This window comes from Peromyscus californicus, unplaced genomic scaffold, assembly GCF_007827085.1.
Source record: "Peromyscus californicus insignis strain IS unplaced genomic scaffold, ASM782708v3 Scaffold_14__1_contigs__length_90479793_seg_1, whole genome shotgun sequence".
NCBI classification, from domain to species: domain Eukaryota; kingdom Metazoa; phylum Chordata; class Mammalia; order Rodentia; family Cricetidae; genus Peromyscus; species Peromyscus californicus.
In genome coordinates, this window is record NW_026294435.1 from 4,090,868 (window position 1) to 4,104,515 (window position 13,648).

A 13,648-nucleotide genomic window follows, 5' to 3' on the forward strand; every position below is an offset into this window, starting at 1 on the left:
AAGGTGTGGTGACCAGATGTTTTGTTCCTCAAGGCCAAATAACAGGATGTTTGGCCAAAGGCATAGTTACTAGATGTTTTGAGAATTAAGGAGGTGTTTATGCTTGTTTGTTTCTGAACCCTGGTAAGGAAGTCTTTTGCCTCCCTTGCTTTGGGAATGAAAAGGCTATGAGAAATAAATTCTTGGCTGCTGCAGTACTCACTGAGAGCCCTCCTAATTCTATGCTATGTTTCTGTCTTTTCTTAATACTCACTCCCCTATTAAGGTACGGTTTGGCAGGTTGGCCGGTCCTGACATACCAGGAACTGGGACATTTTTGTGATAGGCCTGATGGATCACATCTTTGGTATGGTGATATTTTATTTGTATTAAAATGTTATTTGTATGTTAATAAATAAAGTTGCCTGGGGGTCAGAGCTATTAGCAAGCCATAAGAAAGCAGGGAAGTGGCGGCATATGCTTGTAATTCCAGCACTTGGTAGGCAGAGCTAGGTAAGTCTCTGTGTGTTCAGGGATACAGCCATTATTGGATACACATGCCTTTAATCTTAATACCAATCATGGAAAACCTGGAGGTCTATACAGACAGGCCGTGATGATGCGGTCATGTGGTTGGGTTTACAACCAATGAGAAGGCAGAACAGAAACTCTATATAAAGATTTTAACACAGGGAGTAGCTCTGGTTCGGAGAGGTAGGACCACCGCAGGGGGAAGTGTAAGGTTTTAGCTCTTAGCTCTGACCTCTTGGCTTTCTTCTTTGCATTGATTCTGTATTTCTTATTTAATAAGAAGGTTGGTTACATCTACACTTTGGAAATTTGGGTTATGAAAGCAGTAGAATGCTTTAAGCATTGGTCAATGGGTCACACTAGTAGGAACATGGAAGACAGTAGTATTAAATGTGGTTTTATGAACTCTGGTGAGCTGGCTCAAGAGGATTCAGAATAGAAGAATTTTAGTATTTTGCATAGAAATCATTGTTATGATATCTTGGTGAAGAAAGTGGCTGCTTTTTGCCCTTGCTCTACCCAAAATTAAAGTGAGGAATTTCAGATTAATTTCAGTGGCAAAAGAAGAGCTAGTATAGACTCTGCTTTGTGGTTGTTAGTGGTTACTCTAATGAAGATTTATAATGAAAAGGATCAAGCTGAACAGGGTAAATTACAAAAAGTAAATTTGAGGAGAAAAAGAGCACTAGAAAGTGGAGTAGAGCTAAATCCTGTGCTCAAGGAGATAAAATGACTAAGATAAATGGAATAAAGGGAGTGGTGTCCTCAGGGCAAGATCCCACCCAGTTTCTAACTTGTAAAAAGGAACTAAAGTAAAGCAGAGAGCCAGGCTTGGTGGAGCACACCCAGTCCCAACACTGGGAAAGCAGAGTTTGAGGCCAGCCTGGTCTACTGCTAAAGTTTCAGGACAGCCATGCTCAGACAATGAAAAACAGAAAGCTGGTGAAGGTGTATTGAATGAGGGGGCCATGTTTCAACTCCAGTAAGCAGCAGAACTTGGCAGGGGTTCTGATTTTAGAGTTAAGGTTAAAAGAAAAGAATTATGGAATAAAGTCATTGAGGCCAGACATGTCAGGGTGTTCCTGAATGAAGGCCTAGTAGGGAGGCCATTGCATGAAGCTGTGAAGTTTAAGACTGGATTGTCTTCGATAACCTTGTTGTGCCCTGGGTGCGAGACCCCCATAGGGACCACCGGAGACACAACTCACTGAAACGCAAAAGCAAGGTTTATTGAAGCAGTTCAAGCCACGCAACAGGGACCTCAGTAGATCACCCCTACACAGCGGAGGCTAGAGGAGATACCCGCCCTACTGCCAACTCAGGATTTAAATACAAAAACCATAAGGTTACATCATTTAGGGGTGCTAGTATGGGTACAATTCTGATTGGCCCAAGTTTTAGGGGCTTTTCAGAATTTCTGTGTTATCTTACTTTGTAATTTTAACCGGTTCTTTGTCAAACTTTATAGATTACCTCTGGCATTGGGACATTCTGTGGTTAATCAATTGTTACCAGATAGTCCTTCAAACATCCTGACTTTGTACTTTGACCATCTCCAGCTTTGGGGCATTCTATGGTTAATCAGTTGCTACCAGGTGGCTCTTCAAACATCCTGACTTTGTCCTGGGACTTATGTCAGCAGCTCTGAGAATTTTGAAACTCAGGCCTGTTTCAAGCTAGGTTAGCAGTTCTTCAAACTTAAGATGTTAGAGATGCCAGAGTCATAGGATACCTGTCTGGTAAAGCTGCTAACAGGGAGTGGAAACAGCCCAAGAGAAAGAAGTGTGTTGCAATCAACAAAACTGAATGGAGTTGGAGATTCGAAGAGAGTTTTGACAACAGACATGGAGGTTCAGAGTTTGGAGTTTGCCCAGTTGGTTTTCAGTCTTGCTTTGGTCCAGTATTTCTTCCTTATGCTCCTTTCCTTGCCTTTTGGAATAATAATGTATATCCTGTGCCATTATTTGTTGGAAGTATGTGATCAGCATTTTAATTTTGATTTTAGAGGTGATTACAGTTGAGAGATTTCATGAATCTCAGAAGAGACTTTGAACTTTAAAACATTTTGAGACTGTGATGGACTATGGGGACTTTTGAAATCGGACTAAATGCATTTTGTATCATGATATTGTTATAAGCATAAGGGGGCCAGGGAGTGGAATATGTTTGTTCCAATGTAATTGGCTCCCATAATCTCATAGGGAGTCTGGCTTTGTTGCAGTGGGTATGACCTTGTTGGAGGATGTGTGTCACTGTGGGGGTGCAATTTGAGCCCAGAGTCTCAGTTGACTTGTTGCTTGCAAGATGTAGGAATCTCAGCTAATCCTCCAGCACCATGTCTGCCTTCATGCTGTTATACTCCCCATTATGAAAATAATGGACTGAACCTCTGAAACTGTGGGTCTCCCCCAATTAATGTTTTCCTTATAAGAGGTGTCTTGATCATAGTGTCTCTTCACAGCAATAAACACCCTAACACAAGATCTAAACAGAATTTTCAACAGAGGAATCTCAAATGGCCAAGAATCACTTAAGAAATGTTTAACATCCATAGCCATCAGGGAAATACAAATCAAAACAACACTGAGATTCCTTCTTATACCTATTAGAATGGCTAATATCAAAAACACACGTGACAGCTCATGCTGGAGAGGATGTGCACCAAGGTGAAAACTCCTCCACTGATGGTGGGAGTACAAACTTGCACAGTCACAATGGAAAACAATATGGCAGTTTCTCAGAAAATTGGGAATTGGTCTACCTTAAGAACTAGCTATAACACTCATTTGTATATACCCATAGGATACTCTACCATACCACAAGGACACTTGCACAACAATGATCATATAAGCTTTGTTTGTAATAGCCAGAACCTAGAAATAAACTAGATGTCCTTAAACTAAAGAATGGATTTAAAAAATGTAGTTTATTTATACAATGGAGTATCACTCAGCTGTTAAAAACAATAACATTAGGAAATTTGAAGGCAAATGGACAGAACGAGAAAAGATCATCCTGAGTGAGGTAACCTATATCCAAAACCCAAACATGGTATGTACTCACTCAAAGGGAATGTTATCCATAAAGTAAAGGAGAACCATGCTACAAACTATAGTCCCAGAGAAGCAAGGAAGGCTCAAGGATATTGTGTATGAAACTCACTGTGAAGGGTAAATAGAATGAACATTATTAGTGGAATGGGGAAGTGCCTGGAAGGAGGAATGGGATGGGAACAGGAAAGATTCGGTGGGGGGAGGATATGGAGGCAGAGAGCAGGAGAGACAACTGAAATCGGACATCTCTGGGATGAGCTAGAAACCTAGAGCAATAGAAACTCACAACAATCTATGAGGGTGACCCTAGCCAAGAATTCTAGTAGTAGGGGATAAAGAGCCTGAACCAGCCATCTGCTGTAACCAGGCAAGACTTCCAGTGGAGAGATTGGAACATCAACCTAGCCACAAAAATCTTCAATCTAAAATTTGTCCTGCCTACAAAATGAGCTGGGGTAAAGATGGGTCAGAAGTTGTGGGAGTGATCAACTAATGACTGGCACAGCTGGAGACTCATACTTTGAGAGGGAGTTCACCCCTGATGACTGGGACCCAAGGGTGAAATACACCGGAGACCTATGATAGAACCAAACAGGAATCCTCCTCCTCCCAAAAAAAATCAGTGAAGTGATCATTAATGATAATCTGCAGTGCTCATAGATTGACCCCTAGCTGAACTGTCATCAGAGAGGATTCACCTAGCAACTGATGGAAACATGAGCATAGATCCACAGCCAAACATTACGAGGAGCTCAGGGAATCCTATGGAAGAGGAGGAGGAAGGATTATAAGAGCCAGAGGGGTCATGGACAACACAAGAAAACTACATAATCAACTAACCTGGGCTCATAGTGGTTCTCAGAGACTGAACCACCAACCATGAAGCCTGCATGGGACTGACCTAGACACTTTGCCTATATGTTAAAGTTGTGTAACTTGGTCTTTGCTGTAAGCTACAGGAAAATGTGATGGAATCCAGCTACTATCACAAAAGCTACTACTTGGAAAAGTCAAGGACTGTTCCGAAGGTCAAGCTATGGCTTAAGAAGTCTTGGTGATATTTTAGCTTTTGTACTGTGGGATGGTCTGTATGTCAAGTGTGTTGCTGATTGGTCAATAAATAAATCACTGATTGGCCAGTGGCCAGGCAGGAAGTATAGGCGGGACAAGGAGGAGAATAAAGCTGGGAAGTGGAAGGTTGAGTCAGAGACATTGCCAGCCGCCACGATGAGAAACAGCATGTGAAGATGCCGGTAAGCCATGAGCTACGTGGCAAGGTATAGATTAATGGAAATGGATTAATTTAAGCTGTAAGAACAGTTAGCAAGAAGCCTGCCATGGCCATACAGTTTGTAACCAATATAAGTCTCTGTGTATACTTGGTTGGGTCTGAGCGGCTGTGGGACTGGCAGGTGAGAGAGATTTGCCCTGACCGTGGGCCAGGCAGGAAAACTCTAGCTACACTTTTGTATACATATTAACTGCTTCCTAAAATGATTTTCTTGTGTGCTTTCAAGAACTCCTAACAGTGTATTTATCTAAAATACCTATCAAGCATCCAAGGCCAACTGATCTCTTGAACTAAGGTAACACCCTTGTGGAAACGACGCCTGTTCCCTAGGTCAGGTGGACAGCTTTATTTCTTGTGCAATCTGAGACCCTCCTTTTCTATTACTAACATTATAGACTCCTAACTTCTTACCTAACTACTTCTAGGAATGTAGACTGAGCACATAGATCCACTTCTTGATATACTACCTGATCATTAGCTTTCAATTGATCTCCTCTTTTAACCACTCCATTTTCAGGTTGTAAAAAAAGCCTGCCCATCACTACCTGAGGAAAATTCTTACCTGCCTTTACGACCCCGTAAGAATTCAAGTCTGGTGACCTTGTTCTGGCAGAGGATCACTATTGCTTGGGTTTATAACTGAACACTTCAGAGACTTGAGAGGATTTAGAGGTATAAGGAGATGGTGGGGAAGACAGGAGTAAAGAACTTGAGGGTGAGATGGAAGATGAGGAAGAGCCAGATGGAAAAGTACTAGATGAGTAAGCACGAGATAAGAAGGACCTAGATGAGGCAAAAATAAGATCAATTAAGTTAGAACTTAGAGGGGACATCGGATAAAGGTAGAGACAAATCAGGCAAGGAAGGAGCTAGGCATGAGAGCAGAATAAAAGCTGTGTAGAGATAGAACTGACACAGAATAATAAAGTATATGGGCTAAGGAGTTTCGTGTACCTAGATTAATTTCTTTTCATCAAAGATTAAATTATCAGCTGGTTATGGATTCTTCCTGGACCCTGGGAGGGGACTATCGAGGGGCTGGACCCCCATAGTCCTTGATAGGTCTTCCTGTGAGACTCTTAACAGTAGAAATAGGAGCTGTCTCTGACACTGTTACCTCTTTTGGGGACTCATTCCTCCTACCATACTGCCTCATCTAGCCTTATGGAAGAGGAGGTGTCTAGTCTTACTGCAACTTGATACACCATGGCTGGCTGATATCCATGGGAGGCTTCCTGTATCTAAAGAGAAAAAGTTGAGGAGGAGTGGATTGTGGAAGGTGGACTAGGAAGAGGGGAGTGGGGGATAACTTTGATTGGGATGTAAAAACAACAACAACAAAAATGTTTTGCTTAATGTTTGTCTTTCAATGGCTATATTCCTTTGGCCCCTTTCTTATACTTTCTGCCTATTATTTTTTATTAATTTAAGCAGTGTTTTGTTTAAAATTTTATGTTAAATTCTTTAAAATTGTAAGTATCATGACTTTAATTTTAAATTTGGTTTTGCTTCTACCCCTTTTTTGTGCTAATGGTCATTTATTTGCTTCTTTTGGGTAAGGTCTTTGTTAGGTAAGGATGGCTGTTTAACACACATTGTTCTACTGTTCTACTTTTTCATTTAATTAGCAGTTAGATGTATATTGCTAACTTGAGGGCCAGCCTCCAGCAGCCCAGAGTATGCAAAAAAAAAAAAAAAATTCTTGAGTGCATTGAGGGCTATACTTTTCTATTTGAGGGGAAAATAAGGAAACACATGCTTTCTGGTGGTAACTTTCTCTTTTACTTCATCTGAAAACCTCTTTCTGAAAATCTGTCTCTACACAGCTACAGTCTTACATACAGATACATATCTTTCTTTACATACATACATCTCTCTCCTGCACAGCCATCCATCTCTACACACAGTTGCATCTCTTTTCTACATAGCTCCATCTTCCTATATCTTTCTATCTACTCAGCTACATATCTAATATCTTTCTGAAAATCTCTCTGTCTCCACACAGCTGTTTACTTCTTCTACATAGCTATACATCTCATTTACATAGCTCTCTCTTCCACCTGTCTCAATACAGCACATATCTCCACACATTCTACCTCTATACACTCAGCTATATCTTCCTTTCAGCACACTCACACACACCTTCTACAGCCCAACTCTGGACAATTATAAGTTACATATACAGGGTCTTAACCATCGTCACAAAACATGATAAGTCACACAGTTTCTTTCAGGCTAGGGAGGTCTCACTGACCAGTCATTGAGTAATGCTTGGCCATGCACATAGCTTTAAGTGGTCAGGATTCTCAGACAGAAAGTGACATTGAAATTTAGGACTTAAAAAATAGTTAGTTGGCTGTATCTTGAGCCTAGGAGTACCTGCAGAAAGCCAATTGTTGGGAAAATTGTCTGCTAAAGTTGCTCTGTGCCTGACCTTGGTTCAGTCCATTATCATCATGGTGGGACATGTCCTTGTGCATGTTATACAGAGGCAACTAGTCTGTTTTAAATTTGTTTTGAGGGCTTAGCTAAATGTGTAAAAGGCTGTCTTTGTAACTGAGAATTTTCCTGTCAGTCTGAGTATGAAAAATATCCTAGTATTATTTCCACTCATCAGAATTATACAGCTTAAGCAAAAATCATCTTCCTGACCATCCACAGATATGTGTGTACAATAGATAGAATGTATAAACACACAAGCAGTGGGAAAATATCCATAGCTGGTTTTCTAGGGAAGAAATGTAGTGACACATGAGAAAAATTATAGAAAGAAACAAATGGATTCAGAGTCATTGACCCCCATGGTCTTTTCCAAATGGGGCCTCACATCAGAGAATTATTCATCTGATAGGTTAACTTGTTGGATATCATTTGTCATCTGCTGTATATTCTTATTGGCTTCTGGTAGATGTACTTGAAGGTTTTAATGTTCAGTACTTTATAGTATCAATAGTTTTCAAAATCGGAAAATTTTGTAAATGTACCTTGTTCTCCATATTTGTTAGAGTTAATATTATTATTTTAAAAGTTCTATGTATTGAAAACAAATTCAGTTTTGATTCAGAACTGTTAAGGAAGTTATTCTTATTGTTTAAACCTTCCATCATGAACATGTTATTATAGGTTGCCCAGCAATGACATTCATGTTCATTTTTTCTTTTTCTTTTTTTTTTTTTTTTGGTTTTTCGAGACAGGGTTTCTCTGTGTAGCTTTGGGCCTTTCCTGGAACTCGCTTTGGAGACCAGGCTGGCCTCGAACTCACAGAGATCCGCCTGACTCTGCCTCCCGAGTGCTGGGATTAAAGGCGTGCGCCACCACCGCCCGGCCATTTTTTCTTTTTCAATGGTGAATTTTAACAAACCTTTTATTGATTCTTTGAGAATTTCACATAATGCATCCCAATCCTATTCATCTCCCTGTCCCTTCATATCTATGCTCTGACCTTGCAACATACCTCTCAAAATTAAATGAAATAAAATTTAAAGGAAAGAAAAAACAACTTGTGGAAGCTGCAGTATGACTCAGTGAGTCACACAGTATACCCTTTAGTCCACACATCTTTACTTTCATTGCAATAAGTCATTGATCTGGTTTGAGGCCTATGGCTTCTGCTGCACTATCCATATGGGGCCCTCACTAGGACTCCTTTTGGATATCCTGTTGTTGCTCTGTGTCCTAGAGACCCAGCAACTTTTGATGTGCAGGAATGGCACCTTAATGTGCTCATGCAGTTCATAGATGGGATGCATGTTGGGGTGGGATAACTCATGGCCCTTGTTTGGGGCCTGAGTAGTGGCTAGGTTGGTCAGCCAACCAGCTCCCCTCATCCCCACCACCAGTGTAAGCTCTCCAGAACTGCCCTGCTGGCTAGCTTACCCAATGCAGCAGGCAGTAAGGGATGGGTCCCATTCTTCTGCTCTCATGCCCTGGAGTCAGGCTCACTGGCACTCACACCACCAGGGCAAGCCCTACTGTGTTGCCTGGGCAGATTGCAAAGCCCACTCTCCCAAGTGCTGCATCTTGTGAGGAGCAAGGCTACCTCTCCAGATTGCTCTCATGACCTGAAGGCAAGCTCTCTCACCTGCTGCAGGTGTCAAGGGGAGAGGAGGAAGGCCCTTTGCCCATGCCAACACACGACAGAGGCAGGGTCATCTCTCCAGCTCTCATGCCATTAGGGAAAGCTCACTCATACCACCACCAACAGGTTCAGCTCAAACGTGCTGGCCAGGTGAGGTCCAGGGCCAGCACTTCCACTCATGACTACAGGGCCAGCTCTCCTGCCTGCCATAGGTGGCAAGGGGCAAGGGAGGGGATGGTATCTTTCTCTCACCCATGGTGCCACAGGACACATGAAGAGTAGGGCCAGCTCTCCCATTCTCATGCTCTCTTGTTCTTTTATTTTTAATTATTTGTTATTTATCTCTATGTTGGAGGGAGGGACAAAGGGAGGGAGAGAGGAAGGGAGGGAGGGAGGGACAGAGAGGACAACTGTGGGAGTCAGCTCTCCCTTTCTACCATGTGCACCCTGGGGAATCGAGTTCAGGGTATCGGGCTTGGTAACAGGCTCATGCACTGGGCCTCATCCCCTACCCTAAAATTTTAATGCTTCTACTCCATTTCCCTCTACCCAGTCTTAAGCCATCTCTCCTTGTGACCTGCCTGTAGTTTTGTAGGAAGTACACTAAAGTCTCGTTGTGGTGCTTGTTGTCTCCAATGGTGAGTTTGTTTGGTGCTCACATCACTGTAAATGAAAGGATAAGTCAATTAGCTTTAATTTATATGCAGCATAGCACATCAGTTGCGTTTTTGATCTGAGATTAATCTATCCAAGTTGTTTATCTCCCCTAATGATGTTTGTGTCTGATTTAGAATACAGTATTTTTAAAAAGGTGTGGTTTTTAGAGAAATACATTTTATGAAGGCAGCACTTTTAACAAAGTTTAGAAGAAATATTCATCTTACTATAAGATACGTTTTTCTGTTATATAAACGTATCATATAAATAGGATGTATTAATGTAACTTTTTCTATTCTAGAATATGTATATATTACATATACATTATATATACATATAAACTATTGAGCTGTTTATATTAGGAAAATGTAGTTTTGAAACTATTATAACATATTTGCAATATTATATTCATTTTGTAAAGCAAATGTTTCATAAATATAAAATTAATATGACAGTTGCACTTTTCTTGCTTTCATTTTAAATTTATTTATTTTTACATCTTGGCTACAGTTTCCCCTCTCTCCTCCCCTCCTAATCCCTCCCTCCCACCACCCCTCTGTTCCCACCCCCTCATCCACTCCTCCTCCATTTCTGTTTAGGAAAGAATAGTTCTCCTATGAATATCAACAAAGCATGGTATATCAAGTTGCAATAACAGTAAGCACCTGCCTATGTATTAAGGCCAGGCAAGGCAACCAAGTATGAGAAGTAGGGTCCCAAAATCCAGTAAAAGAATCAGAGACAGCTCCTGATCCCACTGTTAGAAGTCCAACAAGAGGACCAAGCTACATTACTATAACATATATGCAGAGAGCCTAGATTAGTGCCATACTGGGTCCATGGTTGTTGGTCCAATTTCTGTGAGCCCCTATGAGCCCAGGTTACTTGATTCTGTGAGTTTTCTTGTGGTATCCTTGTTCCCTCTGGCTCCTACAATCTTTACACACCATCTTTTAGAGAATTCTCCTAGTTCCACCTAATGTTCGGGTATGAATTTGCATCTTTTTTCATCAGTTGCTGGATTAAGCTTCTCTGATGACAATAAGGCTAGGCACCAATCTATGAGTATAGCGTAACATCATTAGGCATCATTACATTGAATTTTTTTCTCCAGTTGTGTTTGCTTCTATTTTGGGTCTTGGGGTCATCCAGTCTGTGGGCCTGGTGCTTTGGGTGGTGTCAGGGGTGGGGTAACTCTCCTGGCATGGGTTTTAGGCTAGAACAGTCATTGGTTGTCCACTTCCTCAATCTCTAGGCCACCCTTATCCCATCACATCTCATAGGCAGCACAGACTGTAGGACAAAAGTTATGTGGCTGGGTTGTTTCCCCACTCCCTCCACTTGAAGTACTTCTTGCTTGCAGGAGATGGACAGTTCAGGCTCTATATTTGCTATTTCTAGCTGTCTTTGGTGGGATTATTTTTTTTTTAGATTCCTGAGATATTCCTTTGCACCAGATTTTCACCTGACTCCAAAATGCCCAACACATTCCCGTCATCTCCTTCAGTACTCTCCCCTCCTGCTCCACAACCTGATTGCTCGTGTACATACCCGCAACTGCCACAGTCCACTCACAAAATCTCTTCTATTTCTCCTGCCTAGGGAGATCCAGGCATCTTTCATTGAACCCTTGTTGTTAGCTGGACTTTTGGTGTCTGTGAATTGTAGCAGTTATTCTTTATTATGAAGCCAATATCCATTTATGAGTGAGAACATACCATGTTTGTCTTTCTTGGACTGGGTTATCTCACTCAAGATGATTTTTTTTTCTTGTTCCATCCATTTGCCTTCAAGTTTCCAGTTGTCATTGGTTTTGACAGTGGAGCAATGATTCAGTTTGCAAATGTACCACGGTTTCATTATCCATTCCTAGGTTGAGGGATAGCTACGTTGTTTCTGTTTCTGGCTATTAGAAATAAAGCTGCTATAAACATAGTTGAGTAAGTATCCTTGTGGTATGATTGAGCATCCTTTGGGTATATGCCCAAGAGTAGTATAGCTGAGTCTTGTGGTAGATTGATTTCTAGTTTTCTGAGAAATCACCACACTGATTTCCAAAGTGACTGTGCAAGTTTGCAGTCCCAACAATATAAGAGTTTACCCCTTGCTCCATATCCTTTCCAGAAAGAGCTGTCACTTGTGTTTTTACTCTTAGCCATTCTGACAGGTGTAAGATGCAATCTCAGAGCCTTTTTGATTTGCATTTTCTTGATTCTCAGCCATTTGAGATTCTCCTGTTGAGAACTCTCTGTTTAGATCTGTACCCTATTTTTAATTAGATTATTTAGTTTGTTGATTTCTACTTTCATTAGTTCTTTATATATTTTGAAAATCAGCCCTCTGTCAGATGTGGGATTGGTGAAGATCTTTTCTCATTCTGTAGGCTGCTGTTTTGTACTATTGACAGTGTCTTTTGCCTTACAGAGGCTTTTCAGTTTCATGAGGTCCCATTTATTAATTATTGATCTCAGAGTCTGCACTATTAGTGTCCTGTTCCAGAAGTTGTCTCCTGTGCCAATGTATTCAAGGCTACTTCCCATTTTCTCTTCCATTAGGTTCAGGTCTTTGATTCACTTAAACTTGAGTTTTGTGCAGGTGATAGATATGGATCTATTTGCATTCTTCTGCATACTACATCTAGTAATACCAGCACCATTTGTTGAAACTGTTTTCTCTTTTCAATTGTATAATTTTGGCTTTGTTGAAAATCTAATGTCATATTTTTAAGCCTGGTTGTAAATATTAAGGCAGAATGTAAGAGGAATGTCTTGGAAAATGGAAGGAGGAGGAGGATTTATCTTAGCTATTAATTTGGTGACAATCTTTTGGAGTCTAAAATTGTGGATATTAGAAAATTTCATAGTTTTTTTTGGCAGTAAAAATAGTTTTCCCTTGTTAGGTCCCATTACCTTTTAGCACTGTTCAGATAAGATCTGAAACTCTTTACTTATAGCATGGTTCTGTGCTATGCCTAACTCCAATTTGGTCTTCCTTTCCTCATTCTCTATTTGCTTCCCCTTGAAAGACTGTCATTCTTTCTCCTACTTCATCAATTTTAACATCAGTTTTATCAGCTCAGATTTCTAAGATAGAGCTTTGTTGGACTTATTTTTGTCAGTTGAATTATCTTAACATTATTGCCTTCTACTGGCGGGCACATTGGGTGCAAAGGGATTTCTTTCTCTCTCTCTCTCTCTCTCTCTCTCTCTCTCTCTCTCTCTCTCTCTCTCTCTCTCTCTCTCTGTGTGTGTGTGTGTGTGTTTTATTTTTATTAATTTTACATACCAACTACACTTCCCTCTCCCCCTCAACCTACTCCCCCCTCCCTCTCAGCCCAATCCTCCATCCACTTCTCCAAAAGCATAAGGCCTCCCATGGGTAGTCAACACAGCCTGGTACATTAAGTTGAGGCAGGACCAACCTCTACCCCCCACCCCCGTAGGTTTCCCCCATCACAATCTTGACCCTTCTTGTTCATGCAATCCTTCATCCTTTTCTTTGACTGGACTCCCTGATCTCAGCCTGGTGCTTGGCTGTGGATTTCTGCATCTGCTTTCATCAGTTACTGGATAAAGGCTCTACGATGACAGTTATGGTATTCACCAATTTGATTACAGAAGAAGGCCAATCCAGGGACCCTCTCACTATTGTTAGTAGTGTTAGCTGGGGTCATCCTTGTGGATTCTTGGGAATTTCCCTAGCACCAGGTTTCCCCCTGGCTCCATAATGTCTCGCTCTATCAAGGTATCTCTTTCATTGCTCTCCTACTCCATCCCTCCCCCCAGATCAACCATTCTATGTTGCAAGAATCTTAAATGGTCTTATAATAAAAACCCTGAGCCAGATATTGGGGTAAATACTGAAAGATCAGAGAAACAAAGGAACAAGCCACAGCCACTTCTCACCTTGCCAACTCCTCAGCTGAAAAGAAAAGATCCTGTCTCCATGAATACTCAGCTAAGTTCTTGATTCTTTATGTCTTATATGCCTTTCTTCACCCAGCAATTTCACTTCCTATCTCAACATTCCTAGTGCTGGGATTAATGGCTTATGTGCTTC